This window comes from Pinus tabuliformis, chromosome X (assembly GCF_031772625.1).
Source record: "Pinus tabuliformis cultivar Carrire ecotype Pingquan chromosome X, CPIR1, whole genome shotgun sequence".
In the NCBI taxonomy this organism is placed as follows: domain Eukaryota; kingdom Viridiplantae; phylum Streptophyta; class Pinopsida; order Pinales; family Pinaceae; genus Pinus; species Pinus tabuliformis.
The window spans coordinates 924,601,518-924,623,355 of NC_142308.1; positions in this window are offsets into that span (position 1 = coordinate 924,601,518).

Genomic DNA, 21,838 nt, shown 5'->3' on the forward strand with positions numbered 1-21,838 from the left:
TGATTGATGCCTCATGATCTACCTACCTATTGGAAGATGCATAGATCCGAGGAATACTATGACCAACATCACCAACTATATGTGCCTCCTAAGCACTATAGATCTGGGTTCTACCATTACTATGATATTGCACACAATCCCTCTTATGATGATCCTTACCACATATCAAACACTGCAATGGTTCCCTACCACTGTCTCTAGTGTGATGCTCTCGATGTCGCTTCCCAGCTATATTCAATCTTTTGTAAGGAACGATATTTTCTTTCTCACTTGAATCTTGAGGTCTTCCTCTCTTTGGTTTCCATTTTCCTTTATCTTTTTCATCTCTTTTCAAGTCATGCCTAGGCTCAACTTTACGCTTCGACTATTCATAACAATGCTTCAACTTTCGGATGGACTCCTCCAATGATCTAGGCTCATTGAACTCAATCCAGTCCATATATGTAGCTAGAAATCCACTGATGAATCTCTAAACCTTGGAATTCTACTCCTTTAGGTAAGGCACATATCTCAATAGCTCTAATAACCTGCTAGTATACTCATCATCTATCATAGAACCCATCTGCAACTTGTAAAACTCCTTATCTCTATCATCATAGTATCTCTCCAATAAATAATTCTTCTTGAAGAGACTTTCAAATGCATGCCAATTCAAATCATCTTCATCGATACCTTTAACATTATTCACATCTTCCCACCAAATATCTGCTTTACCTTTGAGACTGAAAGTGGCTATTATTTCCTTCATGTTTTATGAGTACTCATGCAATCGAAAGAAATTTTTCATACCAAGCAACCAAGCCTCTGCATCTTGTGATTTCTTCATTTCCCCATCAAAGGTAGGTGTATTTTCTTTCTTAAAATCATCTACAAAGTTTCCCTTATCACTCCTCCTATAAGGATGATGACGATGATGATCATGATGCCTATCAAAACTAGAACTAGAATAATACGTGTGTCTAGTACCTCTCTTATCCAGAGTGTCCAACGTTGTGCCCTCTCTGATCATGCTAGTTCTATCCAACTTGTGTCTACTATGATACCTCTTGCCAAATGCCACAGTTGTCTTGTCCTCCTATCCACGACTGATCTGAAGTGGTCCCTACTACTGCAAATCTAACAAACTCTAAAGTAGTATTGCATTGACCTCTACTTGTTTCTCTTGTGCCTGCATGATTTTGTCATTGTCTTCTTTGCAATTGCTTATGTCTTCCTTCAAGCTTCTTAATGTAACTACCAAATAAGAAGGATTCCCACCACCATATTGCTCTTCGGATTCATAGGGAGAGTCTTTATAGTCAACCATCTTGCTAGCCAATGATGTTTCTTCCCGCCATGTATAATATGTCAGATAAACCAAAGCACAATAAATTGGCCTACCTTAGCATAGCTCGGGGAGGATACCTTGTCCGCAAGAGCACCAAATCAATATGATACATGTATAACATAATCATAACAACCTATAGACATACACGATTAGTTGTATCACTACATAAGAATCATTCTAGTTAGCTCTAGTCATCAATGCAAGGCCATATAAACACTACATCTTACAACCTCACCCATGACAACAACCATTACTCCAATGTAAACATTGCCACATGCAACAGTAAATATGCATAAGTAATTCCTAGTCAACTATATATACTCATAAACACATGTAGTCAAGCATAAGTGATCAATTCTCATAATCAACCTACAAGACTGACACATGTAATCAAAATATTCAAAATTGTAACCTAACATACAAGAATGTAGTCAAGTTGCATAAAATCAAGTTTCACATAATGAAGTAACCATTCATGTACTTTTGATTATACATTCCATAAAATCAATCATCAAATTCTCCATGACACCTTACTACCATCATGATCAACATGATGTAATGCTTCAAGCACATGGAACACAAGTGTAAGAGACACACATGCAATTGACATGCATGCATGACCAACACACATTGCGCATCCAGTCCGAGGGGTGAACCATGCTCTATAACCTATAACACCCCCTATAGGTCTACCCAAATTAACCATGAAAATTGAGATAAACATGAGATGAGATTCTACTATGATGGGATTCGACCTCCTATGGGTCCTTAAGGAAGTGGAATCGACGAAACGTCACACATAGTCATCCAACATGATCGGCAGACCCCTTAGAAGACAAGTCATAATCTTCGATAGCTTGTCCCTGAGTTCCACTATTGTTTGAGCAACTTAGGCCAACGCAACAGTTCCTAGCCACTACCAAAGTGAGCTACAAAACTTCCTAGCCTTCGTCCATCAACATTAGTCCCTATGCTAATGCTCTGTAGGCCAGCAATCCTAGAAATTGAGTCATTTTTCTAGTCCAGGCTTCCCGACCTCTGCCTAAAAATTGTTGGAACCTTCAGAAATCATTAAAAACAAGATAATAATGCCAATGAATCAAACTCAACCTCAGGATTAGACCTAAGCATCCCCAACCAAGACTGACATTTTATCAAACACTTGGCATCAATACAACCTACAAGTCTAGGATACACGACAAAGCATAAATGATTGGAATAACTTATGAAACATAACCAAAAGGATAACCTCCTTCTCCATTGAACTATTATATCATCATTGAGATATTGGATCCATTCATTTAATAGTTACAAGTAAATACATAAAATAACCATGACCTAAGCTAGTCATTTAACGATGCTTATAACCAACATAAAACCATATAAATATCAGAGATATGATATCCATTAAATCCACATATATACAAGTGAAAAATTAAGGTAAATTAGTTTTTATTAATCATAGGAAACTCCGACAAGGTTTAGGACTTCCACGTGCCAACCAACCATAGAAATAATTGAACCAAATCCCTATTCTAGCCAGTCACCCACATGCCATATTCCAAGCATGAATGTGGGATCTCATAGAACAACCAATACAAGAAAAACCAAGGGAATCTAGAGGTTAAATAACCTCCACCCTCATCAAACTGTGATCACACAAAAAATGGTTCTCCAATCAAAATCGAACTGAGATTAGAATGATGTCTGGAATCCATCACTATCCTTGCGGAATTTTCTATCTCCTTATCTCTCAAGGTTTACTGCGATCCAAACTAGATCACTATGCCCTAAAATGAGACCAGTTTGTTAGGCTTTACGACAATCTAAACCTAGATCACTAGGCGCTAAATTGAGAATTCTACCTCAATCTTTACCCTATATCCCACCAAAGCTGGTGAAGGGATTGTTAGGCCTTTGGGAATGGAACTTGAGACCACCTCTGCCCCAGATTTTGAAATCCATATGACAAACTAAAGCATAAAGACTTAAATAAACATCCCAGCACCATGGCATCTCGATAAAGGCAAGACTAGGCTGAAATCCATTGTCATAACCTAGCAAAACCAAGCCACCGAAAGCAAGAGAACCATACACCAACATGAAAATACATGCATGTCCAAACCAGCTAGGAAATCACACATGCAAAATGTTACTTGAAAGTATTCCTACTGAAGCTGCTTCATCCTACTTTCCTTCCTTCATCCTTTGCTTTCCTTCCTTTCCCTTTGCTTGCTTTTCCTTCCTTGATCCAAAGCAGAGTTCTCCAAGAAAAATCTAAGTGACCAAGAGTGAGAAAGAGAGAGAGAGAATAATGAGAGAGCTCCAAACTTGAACTATTAAAAGATTACCAACTGATCCTTAGAAGTCCTTTTATGAATGCGGGATCTATTTTCTTCATTTTCCATTATTTTCCTTCATTTTCCTCCTCATATGCAACCTGTGACCTTTGACCTTACATTTCTCCTAATTTCCTTTATTTTCATAAAAAAATGTGCCGAAAATGCTTTTATGCCTTTTAATGCCTCTGCCTTAGCCTTTGACAATTTTCCTTAGCCAAAATAGACATCCAATGATGCCCACTAGGATATCTCTACCCAACATTTAGGCTGGAATAAGTGTCCCTCAACCGTGGTCTTATTTTTCATTTATTAATTTTTATTACATGCAATTTTCACGAGGGTTGTTACATTCTCAGCTAACTACATGATGGAAATTTGAACGAGAAACCTAGAAGATGTGTGTTATCTCAGTCATCAATATAGGTTCCCTTAACCATGAGTTTCAATATTTCACAACGACATAAATGAGGGCTCATGCAACAGAGGAGTATTTTCTCTTGCAACCAAGCAACAATTGTAAATAGTAGAACATACAACACACTAAGAAAAAAACACACTAATTTATGAAATTGAAGGAGAAATAAATTATAGTCTAAAATAATTCTCTAAGTTATGCTAAACCAACAATTAAAATAAGGAAATGTGGGTTAATTTGGTGGGACCTCCCAACTAGGACCTTGTTATCTGAGAAACTACAAAACCATGCTTAAGTTGCATTGCTAAATATACTAGGGACTAGCTTCAAAATTTTTTCATTAATCCAAACATAATATCAAAGTTACATCATATCTAACAACTCCAAATGGTCATATTACGAGGTTGCATAGATAATTTGTCAACAAGAATCCCTAGAATATCTAAATCTTGGAAAATCCAACACTAAAACTAGTTCTATCAATATATTTATACAAATCAAGGGGACATATTGAAACCAATTCCCCCAAATATGCTCTATCAACCTATGGAAAAATTAAAAATATTATGTTTTCTTGTTTTTGGAAGACCATGATTGTAGAAACCCTCAATATGTAATTACAATTCATCTATTTGGCATACAATCAGCCAAATATAGGTTGGAGTTTATTCCTTTGTTAGCTAATTGCTTTGTGCAGGGCGTAGCTTAACAATGGTTGCAGCTAGAAAGATACCCTTGAAGGAACCACCTATATCTCCCAATGCACACATGTTTTTTGGAAACTAATTGAAATTCATCAAATAGGGGATATTCTAAAAAAAACATGCCACGTAATTTTTATATTTTTCTTCATTACCACAGAAATCACATTTGAAGTTCATTACTCCTTTCTTCTTCATACTTTTACTGAGGCATTAATCGTGATTTAGATGTTTGTGGAATTAGTTTCGGTACAATACAGAAAACATGAAACCATGTCATCAGATCCAGGAAAAAAAAACATGTTCCACAATTCTGCCTAGAGCTACATAGATATGCCAACCTTGGACGTCAACTATAGAACTACATAGCAGTTATAGGAATAGAACTAGAAAAAAATCATCATTAGTAAAACCAAGCATATTCCTCTCTAATTCATTACAAATAAAGAAAAATAATGATAATTAATAATGTCAAAACTTGTTTCGGTATATTGGTGAAGAAACATGGTAATAAGGGGTGTTGAATGAGTGGAGGGATGAGGTAAAATGATAAGGAAAAGGGATTTTAAATTGTGAGAAATATGATAGGGTGGTGGTTTGCAATCTCCCCCATGGATGAACTTTTGCATGTACTCATGCAAATAAGATAGCACTCATGGTATAAATCATTGGTCTAGAAAGGGCTTTGATGTAGGTATGAAAAAAAGAGGGTGGGAGTGAAACTACCATAGACCTTGTGGGTATGAGAGATTCAAACTAGATCTTTTATCATGTGAAAACATAATTTATCCCAAGAAGGGAAGAAATCAAAGTTTCTATTGAACACAACTCTCAATCCATTATACAACTGGTAACTTTTGTACACTAATGATGATGTGATGTAGAATCATTATGGGTGAAAGTGGAATCCTCATCACCCAAATATTTTTTCCCCGAGTTAATTTTTAGTATTGTCAATATTTTTCCTTTTACAATTAAGAATTTATAATAGAAACAAATGGAGAAAAGACCCCAACCTTCCAGGTATCATATTCACTTGATAATAAAAGTGATTTGTTGTGACCTCCACAAGCTTGGTCACGATGAAAGAAGATTGTACATTGTGAGACCAAGAACAAAGGCATAAAACTGTCGCAGACTCAGAAATGGCATGGGAATAGAACCTTGGAGGGCCCACACAATTTCCTAAATTAGGAATCTCACCACCTTCAAAGCGTTTTCCAATAACATCCCATTGAGCCCCAAAGTTGGGGTTGTTGGAGACCTTGATTCATGTTTGATTTCATGATTTGGCTAGTGTCTCTATTTTGAGCACAGTTCATTGAATGAGACAAAGGTTGGTTGGGCTAGGATCTTGGTGGAACTTGATATATTCTACAACATTGATCCTTTTTGTTTTATTGAAGCCATTGATTGAAGGTTGTTAAGGAGCCGAAGTATCACGTTGGAGGGGAATTGACAAAAAAGTCGAGTTACTGGCACTTGAGGAAGAACCATAATTTTTTGATTATTAAGGGATATTTGATCAACTTAATAGGGGAAGCTTGGATCAACAGGGAGCCGTGTGGGTGATATATAGGTGGGGTGCCAGTGAGGTAAAAAGGGGATGTACCCTCCCAACTACAACCACTAGTAAGAGATCAGAATTCTAGAAGAAATTGTAAATCACTCCTTGAATTTTTATTGAATAAAAAATACTTTTTTCAAATATTGTGTAGAGTCTCATGTTGATCCTTGTGTGAATTGTTGCATTCTTGGGGTTATCCCTAGGCTCAACTACTCCAAATGGTATCAAAGAAATTTTGAGAATTGAGGTGGTAGAAGATATGAAATTCTAAGTTGGTTTTGTGGTGGGTAAGAGGGCGAGAGAGAATACCTACAGTTGTAGAATACTTGCATATAATTCCATTTTGTGGATATGGTAGAGAAGGACGGGCACGTAAAGTAGCAAACCTCACTGTCATGGAAGTGTTAAGAGAGATAAAATCCAACCTTGTAGCCATAGAGACAACACAACATAGGGGTGTCCATGTTGGAGATATCAATGATAAAGAAGAAGAATGAGATGAAGCAATAGAAGGAAGAAATCAACCTGAAATCCACTAGGGTGTAAGAATGGTAATTCAAGGCATAACCAAAGTAGACATCAAACCTCCCTTTGATCCTTAAATCTAAAATCGTAAATTGAATCTGGATGAATTGTTATATTGGATCTCCAAGATGGAGAAATAATTTGATTTTGAAGACACAAAAGAAGAGAGGAAGGTGAAATATGCATGTAGGAAGTTCAAAGGTCATGCAACTATGTGGTGGGATCATGTCCAGGGTAATAGAAAATGAAGAGGTAGGGAGAACATAAAGTCATGTGATAGAATGGTGACAAGGTTGAAGGTGAGGTTTTGGCCACCTGATCGTCACATGAACGTATTCTGAAGAATCGAGAATTTGAAGCAAAGAGAAGCTAGTGTTAAAGAATACACAAAGGAATTCTATAAAGTGAGTATATGAGTAACCAACACTGAAGATGGAAGAGAGAAAGTATAAAGCTATTTGAATATATTTCATATATCAATTCAGGATGAAGTAAGTCGATTGATATTAAATAGTGTAAATCAGCAGTATCAATTTGCTTTGAAGGTTGAAGATAAATTGAATCAGAAGAAAGAATACAATAATATGGGAAGAGGCAGAAATGTACATGGTAGATGTCAAGGTAGTGGTAGAAGATAAATCGCGAAAGAAGAAGCAGACACCTCTTAGATGAGTTCTTCGACAGATGAAGACAACGGTAGAGGAAATTCTCATTAGGGAGGTTATTTCTTCAAAGGATGAGGAAATTATAGTAGACGAAGAGGCATAGATTTCACTAGAACTTCTTACTGATGTGGATAAGTTGGCCATAAAGCTTTTGAATATCAATTGATTCAAGGTGTAGTTAAAGGAAAGGAGGCTAAAATCCACATGGACCAATTGGAGGATAGATTTGTTGAATTTTCAAAGCATGGAGAGGATCCAAAGGATGGTGGATCCTCGAAGTTGAGAAGGATTTTATTAAATCTAGAGAAGGCAAAATCTGAACAAATTTAGAGAAGCAATATGTTTAGAACTAGATGTAAGCCCAGTGGAAAGTGTTGCAATATGATTGTAGCTAGTAGTATCATATTAAATATTGTAACAAAAGTAATGGTGAAGAATTTGAAATCAAGTATATTAAAACACTCCAGCCCATATAAAGTACCATGGTTGTAGAAGGAGCATGGTGGTAAGAGAATAATGTTTAGTCTAGCTCAAAATTGGTAATTATACAGATGGAGTACTTAGTAATGTGATTATGATGGTTGCATGTCATATTCTATTAGGAAGGTCATGGAAATATGATCAGTAGTTTGTACATTATGGAAAAAATAACACCTACATCATCAAGAAGAATGATCAAGAGTTTGTTTTGAATCTAGTAAAAGATAAGAATGAGGATATGAGCAAACATCAAGAGTGTGTTTGATTTCAAGGAAGAGATTTTTGAAGGATATAAAGGAAGATGCTAATTTTTTTGCTATGATTTGCTAGCCAACACAAACTATAACATTAGAAAATGAGGAAATATACCCATCAAAATTCAATAATTAATTGATGAATATGCAGAGAAAATGATGAAGGAATTTCTAGTTGGATTGTCAGTAATAAGGGAATTAATTCATTGTATGGATTTGATTCTAGGCTCAAGTGTATAAAATAAGTAACAATATCAGATGATTCCTCAAGAGATGAGGAAATAAATAAACAAGTCCAAGAGTTATTAGGCAAAGAGATTATTAGGCAGAGCCTCAATCCTTTTGTTGTACGAACCATACTGACACCAAAAAAACAAGGTGAGTGAAGAATGTGTACAAATTCATAATTAATTAGCAAAATCACCATCAAATATATGTTTCCATTGCACCAAATGGATGACTTAATGGATTTCTTCAGTGGAGTAAGATATTTTACCAAAATTCACAAAAAGAGTTGGTACTGTCAAATTAGAATTTGTGAAGGGGATGAATGGAAAAAATGTTCAACACAAAGGAAGTATTGTATGAGTGGTTGGTTATGTCATTTGGATTAACAAATGCACCCTGTACATTCATGAGATTAATGAACCAAGTACTAAATTCCTATCTTGGTAAGGTTGTCGTAGTATATCTTGATGAAATTTTGATTTTTAGTAAGACAAAGGAAGAACATTTAAAGCATATTAGTGATGTATTACAAAGGTTTAAAGATGAAAGGTTGATGGTAAATTTGAAAAAGTGCGCCATCATGGTGAAGGCGTTAGTTTACATGGGATTCATAGTTTTAGAATATGGGTTAAAGATAGACCCTGGGAAGGTAAAGGCCATTATTAATTGACTATCACTGAGGAAAATGTTTGAAGTGCATAGTTTTAATGAATTTGAGTTTCTATCATATATTCATAATAAATTTAAGTGGGATTTGTGCACACATAATGAAAACTATGAAAGGCATGTGTTACACAGTATTTTTCCATGCCTCCTACACTTCCCTATGACATACCCTGAAGTTCTTGAAACATGATAATTATACAATATACTCATCCACGTATATAGCTTAGACCCCTCCTTTAACTTTCTTGGAAAATGTCTTCATATTTCCCTAAAAAAATAGCTCTTAGAACCCTAAAATCAGGGTCATCACTCTTATGAAACTCAAAACCGTGATGGTCACCTATTGCACTGTGTTTGACCCATGATGGCATCGCCTTGTTCACTCTCATACCTGCAATGATCCTAAAAAGGTAATTTTAGCAAAGAGGTTGAGAAGCTTCGTGATCTAAAAGCTTCAAATGTGACGAGCTGGAGGTGGTTTCGCATAGATGAGGTTGAATCCTCCTAAATTGACCTATTTATCTAATCCCTATGAGATACCACCTTGAGATGTGGGCCTAATCCTATATTTGGAGGAATCTTAACTCCCTCTCCTAGCCTATTAATTCCTCCTCTCCCATTCTAAAATGGTTGGTCTATGTCCATTTGAACCCCTATTCTGAGCTTGTGCTTAGAGGCTATTCATTCGACTTGGAGAAGGAATGTTTGGAGAGATTCTTAGCTTGGACTTGGACTTGGATTATCACTCAAGGAGAGCCTTTCAACATCAAGGCTATTGTTGTAATCTTCCATTTATTCTTTAAATAATATAAAATTATTGGTTCATCTTCCCAAAATATATATGTTCATGTATGTATTAGCTTCGTATTCCTTGATCAACTATGTAGGATATTCTTGGATTTTCTATTGGTTTTGGTATCCTTTGTTTTCTTCTGATTACTTATGCAGGTAAATAAGCACTGAGGGAAGTAGGGACAAGTCCGTGACACAAGCTTTTCCAGGATGTCAACAAAAGAAATTGGAATAGAATTAGAACGAGGTAGGTCATCTCGCTCATTCTACTTTTCAATTATAATCTAGGAAGATGTCTAGTTTATTGTCACTTCCTTTGCTAGACCCACTCATTGGGTTAGATGGATCGTCTCTGTCCATAGAGAGGACTAACCTTATGAACAAAATGGCAATTCCGCTAGGGAGGATATAGCCCTTTCCATTCAATCCTTCACCTTGGATTTCTGATGAGTTTGACTAACCATCAGTTTTCTAGCTTATTTTCTTTTCTATAACTATTTTCACTTGTTGGTGATTGCCCGAGGACAATGATTTTTGTTTGGTCTTGAAGATTTTTTTTTCTCTTCATTTTTCTTACCCATCACGGGTTTGCCTCTCACAGTTGCGATGGCATGATAGATGTTTTTATTACAGTCATCATTATCAATGTTTTCCCTATGACAAGTGCAATGATCCCAGAGTATAGGAGAAAATATGGTTTTTATTCTTGTTTTCAGTGTCTGTGTCCTCTATCAGTGAATTTCTAGTGTGTATATGGTGTTTTTTGATTGATTACTTGTTTAGTTTGCAAAATTTGTCTCGTAGGCTTTGAAGTGATATCTGATTGAGTTCTAGGGTTTCTAGTCAATTGGTCATCACTTGCTTCTTGTTGGTGTGATTAAGTTACTTGTTTTGTTGATTGGTTGAGTCTTTTTTTCTTTGGAAATCATTGAAAACATTGTTTTGCGTCTGTTTTAACTTGTATTTAAAAATTTACTTTTTGTGAAAATGCATTAGATTAGTTGCATTGAAAAGTAATTTTTGTAGATTCATCATTGAGAATAGATTATTTTTTTCAGTGATTGAAAGCTAAAAACTATATTAGGTGCATCAAATCATTCAAAATGAAAAGAAAAGCATAATTCATATAAATGCATCTTAGTAAAGTAAAACCATTTTTCTTTCGAAAAAGTTGCATTTAAGATAGTGAAAATTGAAAATCATTTTTATTTTTGGCATTGCATTTAGAAGACAAAAGTGAAGGGAAAGTGTTTTTTGTTTCTTATAGGATCACATCGTGGCACTGAATTCAGTGAAATGAAAGATTAGATTTGTTTTCACATTTTTCATTGTGAAAATTAGTGGAAGGCATTTTGCATGATGCATTTTGTTTGATGTGTTATTGGTTGAAATTTCTTCCCTTGATTAGTCTAGCTTTCATAGAAACAAATTTTTTTCCTTTTCTCATATAGCTACATCAAAGGTCTTCAGGTGACATTGCTTCGAACCTTAAAACTAAAACATAATTGAAGGTCGACTTTAAATGTATTAATTAATCTAAGTATCATTTGGAACATTAGCATTCATACTTAGTGGTCTAGGCTAGAGATGTGTTCTGACGTTTATAAAACTGAGCAGATATAATTCTGTTTTGCATTAGACAATACTAGCATGGACTTCTGCTCCCCGTACCGTCAAGTATATAAAGGGAGACCCTCATAGGATGAAAACCTTTATCCATATGAAGCCGAGTCTTCTGATGTGTAAACGTGATGCACCGAAAACAACATTCGGGGAGGTTGCCTACACATACGTGAAGTCCTTAGTAAATTTATTTACTAAGGTGTATATTGCAGTTCATGGTTACTTGGTAATCCTTCTTCAAAATTGTCCTGGTATTACCAAGGTCTTAGAAGTGTGGTCTACAGGTTCACATCAACCTTTGTCATCAGCCTATGGAGATCATGTCGGTGATAAACCCTCAACTAGTAATAATAAAGCTCATGAGAAAAAGAGAATAGTTAAATTTCCTTGTAATTTGTGTGAATGTAACCTTCCCATTCACCTTTTTCCTCTTATGGATGAAGCTTCCAAAGAGTTGGAAAATCTTACAGCTTTTCAACCTCGTCTTCCAACTGGGTATCGAAAGATTTCCCCTGACCCTTCACTAGTTGATCCAGTGATTGATCTAAATTCATCTTTGGTCAACCACGATATCTCTGAAAGTGAGTCTCATGAGTCCATTCTCGACCAAACATTGGTTGAGAAAATGGTAGACCTTACTCCACCTTTAGTTAACTATGCCTTTCAGGTAGAGAGTGAACCCCATACTGCGAAGGTTCTTCTGGTTTCTTCAGTTTCGAATGAATTGGAGGGAAATCTTGTTGTTACCAAGGTGCATAAGAGCATTTCTCTTGTTCCCATCGAGCAAGAGGGAAACTCTCTCATTCCTATGACACCCCCTCCAAGTAGTTTGGTCACTTATTTTGATTAGAGTCAACTGGAAGGATATCACCTTCTGTCGTATGTGCCTTTCCAGATTATAGTACGTCCTTACCATATGTCCGTACCTAGCACAGTCATAGATGAGGGTGCATCTGTTAGCATTCTGTCATCAACTGCTTGGCAAGATTTAGGTTCTCCTCAGCTTGTCCCCATCACCTAGAATCTATTAGCTTGTAACAAAGGAACCGGTTGACTTTTAGGGATCCTTCATAAGTTTCATATTACTTTGGGAGGAAAGACTATATATATAGATGTGATGGTTGTCAAAGGCCCTTTATGTTTAAATCTACTCCTTGGACCTGACTATATTTATCTCATGGGAGCTCTTGTCTCTTCCCTCTTTCGAGTGATGTGTTTCCAACATGAAGGAAGCATTGTGATCATTGATCATCTTACATTCATTGGTGTTGAATCAACTCCCAATCAGCCACAATCCCTAAATGGTTCTAATGTGTAAGCAATATCACCCCCGCGACAGGTTAATTATGTGGGCACCTATTCCATGCCCAATCATGATCTAGCAGGTGATGTACTACACCATGTATTGGGGGCATTGGAGCCCAATTTTTCATTTGAATCTCTAGACATGTATCCCTTTCAGAGTGTTGTCCTCCCATGTGATGAGAACCTCTTCAAAGTCATGGCATCTTTTGTTCTGTGAACACGGGATGGAGCAGAGTTCCTTGTCTTGTGTCAAGCTCCTTAAAAAATGAAACAAGGGTTATGGAGCAGAGTTCCTTGTATTGTGTCAAGCTCATTAAAAAAATGAAACAAGGACAATAAGGATAGTTCTTTTACTATGTCAGCCTTGTTAAAAAATGAAATAGGTCCCATGAGTAGAGTTCTTTTACTTGTGTCAAACTCGTTAAAAAATGAAACAAGGTTTCATGAGCATGGTTCTATTCTTATGTCAAGCTCGTTAAAAAATGAAACAAATCCCCTTCCAATTCGAGTCTTTGATTTGATCTCATAAAATCCTAGTCAAGTCTTTCATTTGATCTCGTAAGTGAACCTTCATTCCATCCACTTAGCTGAATGAAATGAAGCTTGGGGAGAATGCTCCTCGAATTGAGTCATCATGCCAAGGGCATGCAAACCAAATCCAAGCAGAGTTTTTTCTCATGTTTCAAGCTTGTGTAAAAAGGAAACAATTGCCAGTTTACATCTCATGATTGTTGTTTTTATCAGTCAATTTTTGCTATATGGGCCTTGGTTGTTCCATTCCCTCGCCACCATCTCTTTGGCCGATCATATGCTTTCACTTGGTTATTTTACCCTTACCTGTGGAACATCTACGATGAGTGGTTTTATTAGCTGGCCTCTTGACCATTACATGTTTTGAACAATTTTGTCATCATCAGAATCAGTTATATCCTTTTATACCACTCATTCTTCCAGGTGGATTCATCTTTGAGCAGTTTTTTGACTCTCGAAAATTGAAAAGATTCCTGAGTACTTGTCATTTTGAACTCGTTAAAGTAAATGAATATATGTCACCTCAGTATATGTTTACCCCTTTTTCGTGTTCAGATTTACTATTTACATAAAAGGTACACCTTGATTGACATGGTCAAGAGGTTCTCTCAGATATTGTTTTCTGCCCTTTTGGGTTTGAGGGACAACTTATGAAAAGGGACATGATGGCGTTTTCCTTTTCGTCTCTTTTTCAAAATCTCTAAATATCAAAAGGAAACCAAGTTTTTCTTATGTCGGACTCATTAAAACTTTATGAAAAAAGACTTGTGACCATGATGAGACAAAGCTTCTCCTTCCTAGGGCTTGTAAAACTTACTAGGATGGATTCCTTCGCAGAATGAACTTACATAACAAGCATATGTTATTCTCTTCAAGATTGTCATAAAAATAATTGGGGTACTCGGTGGAAATAGTGGGGGAAAAATGAAGATGAGACATCTTTTCTCTAGACAGCATGTCGCTCTTGAACATGACACTCTTCTGCTCTCGTGTCAGGTTTGGGATATCCTCACTGAGTCACTTGTCCTCCCGGGTTTGGGTGATCCATTTTTCCACTCATTTTGATTATTCCATTCTATAATCAAGAACTTTAGTCCTATGTAAAGTCAAATGCTTCCACACTCTTGAGTCGTGTCGCCAATGTTCAAGAGAAGCCATTGTCATTATTGGTTGTTTCTCTCGTACCCGTTAACGATCCATGTGATTGGCTTGTAATTAGGTGGTTTTTTGGCATGTTCAACTTCAACACGTTTATTCGCATCTTAGGATTCATACATTATTTGGATCGGGATGGAGTGGAAGACGCTGAGTCTTCTCTATTATGGCTCAGATTGCATAGAGTTATATGTCATTCATGATTTTACACATGTTTCTACTATACAGATGACTGTGACATACCATGAGACTTTATATTTATGATGATCCTTGTTATCTGGATGGTTGCACCCATACCATGGATCTTTTTATCTAGTCTTCATCATCCAGATGGTTGTGTCCATGTTGTGGATTCATGTCTTGATCTCAGATATGTATACGTATATGCATCCTTGATTTGTAGGTCTCCTCACAGTGCGTGTCTGCATCCTTGCCAACATCTCGTAAAGCATCTCAGCCATCACTCCTCGTTCTACCTTCTTGCTTTAGGGGGTATTTGTTACACAATATTTTGGCACCCCTCTTGCACTTCCCTGTGACATATCCTGAAGTGCCCAAAACATAATCATTATATAGTATGCTCATCCATGTATACAACTCAGATCCCTCCTTTAACTTTGATTGGAAAATGTCTTCAGATTTCCCTGAACAAATAGCTCTTAACACCCTAAAATGAGGGTCATCGCTCTTATGAATATCAAAACCATGATGGTCGCTTGTTGCAGCGTGTTTGACCCATGATGGCATCACTCTATTCCCTGTCATACCCGTGATGATCCCAAAAAGGTAATTTTCCAAAATAGGATGAGAAGCTTCATGATCTAGAGGCTTCAAGAGCAATGAGTTGGAGGAGGCTTCACATTGATGAGGTTGAATCCTCCTAACTTGACCTCTTTGTCTTATCTCTATGAGCCACCTCCTTGAGATGTGGGCCTAATCCTATCTTTGGAGGAGTTCTGACTCACTCTCTCCACCTATAAATTCCTCCTCTCCCATTCCCAAATGGTTGGACTATGTCCATTTACACCCCTATGTTGAGCTTGTGCTTACAGGCTATTCATTAGACTTGGAGGAGTGTTTGGAGAGCTTCTTGGCTTGGACTTGGATTACCACTCAAGGAAAGCCTTTCAACATCAAGGCTATGGTTGTAAGCTTCCCTTTATTCTTAAAATAATATACAACTGTTGGTTCATCTTCCCAAAATATATATATGTTCATGTATGCATTAGCTTGGCACTCCTTGATCAACTAAGAAGGTTATTATTGGATTTTATATTGGTTTTGGTATGTTTTGTTGTCTCTTGATTACCTTTGTAGGTACATAAGTGCTAAGAGAAGCAGGAACAAGTTCGTGACACAAGCAGCTTGAGGATCTCAACAAAGGAAATCAGAATAGCATTAGAACGAGGTAGGTCATCTCTCTTGTTCTACTTTTCAATTAAAATCTAGGAAGATGTCTAGTTGATTGTCATTTTAGTTGCTAGACCCACTCATTGGGCTAAAGGGATCATCTCTGTCTGTAGAGAAGATTAACCTTATTAATAGCATGAAAAAATAATTTAAATTGACAACCACAGTAGAAAAGAGCTTTTACCTGTTAACGAATAAAGTGATTGAGAAGCTAGTGTTGGCATTGCTAGATTTTGGAAAACAATTTGAGGTTAATTGTGATGCAAGAAAAATAACCATAGGAGAAGGTTGTAGTCTAGAGGGTAGAGAAATAACATCCTTAGTGAAAATCTGAATGAAGCAAAGAGAAAGTACTTCATATATGACCAAGAATTTTATGCAATCATGTAGGTGCTAAAGAAATGGAGGAATTACCTGTTTCCTAAAGATTTTTTTTTTTATATAGATCATCACACACTATAGTCCATTAATATTCAAGGTGAGTCAAATAGATGACATTTAAAATGGGTTGAATTTTTTCAGATTTATTCTTTTATTTTAAAACATCAAAGTTGTAAGTCCAATAGAGTTGTTGATGCATTAGGTAGAAGAAATATGTTTATGAGCGAGATGAAAGTAAATGTTGTTGGATTTTATTCTTTGAGTGATTTGTATGAACAAGATTTTGATTTTAAGGAAGCATAGAAACCACACAAACATTTGATGGAAGTAGATCGGAATCCATCACTAGAGTATTTCATTTAATAGAATTCGTTGTTCAAGGGAAAATGGTTACGCATACCTCGAAGTTCCATGAGGGATAATTTGATTAGACAAAAACACAGTTGTGGGTTGGATGGACATTTCAGAATTGATAAAACAATAGTTGTATTGAGTCATAGTTATTATCGGCATGGGATGAATGCATATATGAAGAATATGGTGTGTGGATGTAGAATATGCCATGTAAAAGGAGCGAAGCATAATAAAATAATGTATTCCATTTTCAATACTAGAAAGATTGTGTGAATGCATTAGTATGGACTTTGTTTTGGGGCTACCTGGAACTCAGCAAGCTAATGATTTAGCTTTTGATTTTGTTGACTGGTTTTTTAAAATGGCTCATTTCATTCTGTCTCAAAAGATTAGTGATGCTTCTAATATAGCCATTTTATTTTTCAAACAAGTAATTCAACTAGATGGACAGGGATACATATTTTATTAGCCATTTTTGGCATACATTATGGAAGAATTTTAGAATGCAGTTGGGTTTTAGTTTAGCATACCATCCACATACTAATGGTTAAATTGAATTTGTCAATAGGAGTTTCAGAAATTTGCTAAGATGTTTGATTAGTGACAAACAAAAGTAGTGGAACTTGACATTTTGATCCAGACTTTTGCAGGAACAAAACAAAATATAGATATACACAAACACATAGAGATGCAGTAGAAATAAAGCTTCATTTCATTAATATTAAAGAACTGAAATACATTTACCTAGAGAATGGAAATAAACTAGCTCGGGCGATGGTAGCTTATCTCTGAGAAGAGATGTGGCAGTCACATCCCTCTAAATTATGTTACAATGAGGCTCAAGGACCTCTTCATTATTGAGCAATAAGGGAAAACCCTAAAAAACCAAAACCTTAACCTCAGCTGATGGAACACCAATGGTTTGTGGGACCCATTAGAGTTAGTTGGGAAGCCAACTTCTTGTGGTCATAACTTGGTCATATTATCTATGTTTGACACGTACGATTCCTCATTAGAAAGATATTTTTGATTACTATAGGATTTTCCATAGGCGTATTGATCTACTGCAGACTGCAAAAAAATGTCATTTAGGGGGTTGAAACCACTTTGAAAGTTCAGGCTTTAAAAACCTGCTAAAAATAGTAAATTATTCTATAAAAAGGAAACTCATGAAACTAACTAGAGGTCTACGTGGAATAGGTGGGTGGCCACCAATATCCACTTCAATCAATACTCCCTCCTTAGGATGCAATGGTCCCCATTGCATCTAGAGCCTCCATGAGGTGAGAAAATTTCTATTAAATGTGGTCCTTGGTGAACTACTTTCCTCGGTGAAGGAATTGGCCCACTTTAGCACCTCGATATTGTTAGATCCTATGTCGATGAGTGTTCTTGATATGCATGTCCATGATCCGATCAATTTTCTCTTGTTCCCTACAGTCTGGGTTTAAATCCATTGGTGTGAGTTGTTCTGCAATGTCAGATGTGTCCAACAATGGTGGAAAATATGGCCGAAGGCATTCCACATTGAATACTAGGTGCAGGCCAAGGAACGGTGGCATGTTGAGCTTGAAGGAATTTTCACCTATAGTCTTGGTGATGGTATATGGTACATATCAAAGTGAGTGAAGCTTGCGGTGGGGCCAAACGAGGTGTTCTTTTTGCAGATGTAGCCAAACTTTGTTGCACACCTGGAACTTATATGGCACCAGATGTTGATCATGTCGTTGCTTGTACTTAGCATTATCTATGTACAATATTTCATAGAATTGCTAGAAAATTTGTTGAATGTGCTCAATGAATATTTTAGCCCTGTCAGCTTCGAACTAGACATGATATGAATCATCGTGAGTAGCTGCAAATGGTATGGCCACATCAATGGAAAATATTCATTAGAACTCAATCTGACGTGAAAGGGGTTTTGGCCAGTTGAGCTATGGATACCTCTATTGTAGTCTTGTTCGACATAAGGGAGGATTTCATCCCATGTGTATGGATTCTTACAATTTTACATGTGCAGGAAGTGTACGATCATTCCGTTGATGAACTCTATTTGGCCTTCAATTTGGGAGTGGAAAGCCATGAACTTAGTGAGCTTAGTATCCAACATTAACTAGATACTTGACCAAAATATATGTAGTAATCTTCTATCTTGATTTGCAATAATGGACTTTGGGATCCCAAAGTGTACCCACACTCACTCAAAGAAGAGCTTAGCAGTTTCTTCTATTGTGATACTCTTCCTATAGGACACCACAATGGCCATCTTAGAGAATTTTTCGATGACCATGAAAACATAGTCGTTGTGATGCTTAGTAGAAAGAAGGCCGACATGTAATCCATGGAGATGGATTCCCAAGTTTGACAAGGAGTAGGCAAAGAAGTATATAGGCCTTGCTTCTTGATGGTCGGCTTGGCAGTGGCACAAGAAATGCAGGATAGGATGTACTTCCCAACATCCCATTGAAGGTTCGGCTAATAAAAATACTTTTGCAGCACTACCACTATTTTACCTACACCGAAATGTCGAGTGACTTGACTTTAGTACACCTTCAAAATCATCTTGGCATGCTTGATTGAAGGAACACAAAGGTATCCCACGTGGCATAACAGTTCATCCTATAGGTGAAAAATTGGACCTTGCTTGCCTTCCAACAACATGTGTTGCTGAATTCTAGATCTCTCTTGTAAAGGTGCGGTGACCCCATAATCTCATGCCCACAAGAGTCAAGTATAGTGATCGACAGCATGACTGACGGTCAGTTGAGGTATTCTAAAACATTGCTGGTATTTTTGTTCTTGTACTTAATGTTCAAATGGAACTGTTGTAGGTATGAAGACCATTTCTGATGGTGATCGTTCTACAACTTCCCCTATGTCTGTATGAACTGCTAGGGTTGGTGGTCTATGTGGATGACTGTTTACCTCCCTAGAATGTAAGTCTTCCATTTTTGGAAAGCATGCACAATTGAATACATCTCTTTGTCATAGGTGGGATACTTTCCAATTGTGCCTAAAAGTGTCTCATTGTGATATGCCAGTGGAGTCCCTTGCTAAGTAGGAATTGCATGAATAACATAGTTGGAGGCATCTGTCTCAATATCAAATGGTTGTTGTAGGTTTGGTAATGTGACCACTGGTGCAGAGTAAAGGCGATGCTTCAACTCGACAAATTCCTCTTGTTGGGATTCAGAAAAAAATATATTTTCTTTCGCTCCTCCATTGGTAAGTTGACTCAAAGGCCAAGTGATATGAGAGAACCCCAACATGAACATGCAGTACAAGTTTGTAAGACCTAGAAAGTTGTAGAGCTCTATTAGAGTGGTTGGGGCTCAACACTACCGAATGACTTGTATATTGGCTAGATCCACGGGTACACCCCGCTCATTAATTATGTACCCCAAATATTGAATCTGAGTAATACCAAAAGTGCATATCTTCAAATTGGCACATAGCTTGTGTCAACCCAAGGTTTGGAGGACCTATTGAATATGGTGGAGGTTCTCTTCCCAACTCTGGCTGAATATCATAATGTAGTACAAATACACCACCACGAATGAGTTGGTGAATTTTTGCCAGATGTTCTTCATCAGTCTTATGAAGGTGGAAGGCACATTTTTTAACTCGAAAGACATGTTTAGCCATTTGAAAAGGCCCTCCTTAGATTTGAAAGAAATCTTGCACACATTAGAGGTTTCAAATGGTACTTGGTGATAACCGAAATTCAAGTCAATATTGCTACAATATTTGTCCCCTTTGGTCTTGTCTAGAAGGTCATCAATCTATTGGATTGGGTACCTATTCCATTGGATAGAGTCTCTAGGTGTCGTCCTTCGTCTGTACCAACATGATCGAGCTCCCATAGGGTCATGAAATTGGTTTGATGTGCCCTTTCTACAATAACTCTTAAATCTACTTCTTGATTTCAACGTCCTCTAGAACAGAGCATCGATAAATTTGTCCATTGAGTAGCAGTGCGTCCGGGGTTATGTCGATGGAGTGCTTGACCTGACAGTGTAGAGGTTCCCCTGTTGGTGAGTGAATATGTCCATTGTACTCCTCCACAACCTTATCCAATTGTTGTTGTCATGAAAAGGAGTTTTGCCTAGAGGTTGTGGCCAAAATATTCTTCTTTCCCTGAGGGAAAATCATAAGGAAAATAAATTTCGTGGTTTGGGAAATGATCTTACTGCATTGCTTTGTAGTGATCAAAGAAATGGTGGTAGGTGTTGCTACCTCTAGTATAAAGTAGTAATAATAGTGCAAGGACTACATTCATACACAACATGTCACTTCCACAGGTATAGTTGGCCTATTAATACATCAAAAACATCAAGAGGAGAAAAATCACAAAATACCTCATATATGAAGTGCTTGATCTGGTAGGGAAGTTGGAAATGTTGGCTGACGTGGAGAACTTTCCCTTTGTGAAGTCACCTGATGGTGTATAGATGTGGTTCTGGTGTGGTCAGTAGGCCCAACCATTTCATGACCTCTACCGAAATAATATTCTTTTGGCTCTCGCTATTGACAATGAACTGCAATGGAGAACACTTCACCCACATCTGTGAGTGGAAGAGTCTTTCCCCCTCCACTGCATCTTTGGGCTCATCCTTCTATATCATGGTGGTAGAAAAAAAGGCACTAGTATCAGCATTAGTAATCTTCTTCCTTTTTTTATTCCCATTTTTAGTTTATGACTTAGAGTTGGAAGCTGCTTCTGATTCAAAAGCATTGAACTTGTCCACCAGTGACTGCTTGGCTCAACACTCACTTGTGTTGTGAGTGGGGCTCTTATGGAACTCACACCATTTCCACGTGTCCTTCTTTGTCTTTGTGGTGTCGTTCTTTCCTTTTGGCTTCGGTGAGTTGTCTTGGGATGCCCCACCTTGGCTTTTTCCTCTCCTCTGTGCTTTGGTGGTGCCTTTCCCTTCCTTCAGATCCATAAATCCAAAATTTCACTTGTTTTGTTTAAATTTCTACTCGATCTTCACTGTGTATCAATAGGCGATGTCAAACAAGGAGATGTGTAGGAACTCCATCTCATCCTGGATGTACTTGTGTAGATAGCCACCGTAATTGAGTGCCAAATGTTATTAAGAATCCTTGATACCCAG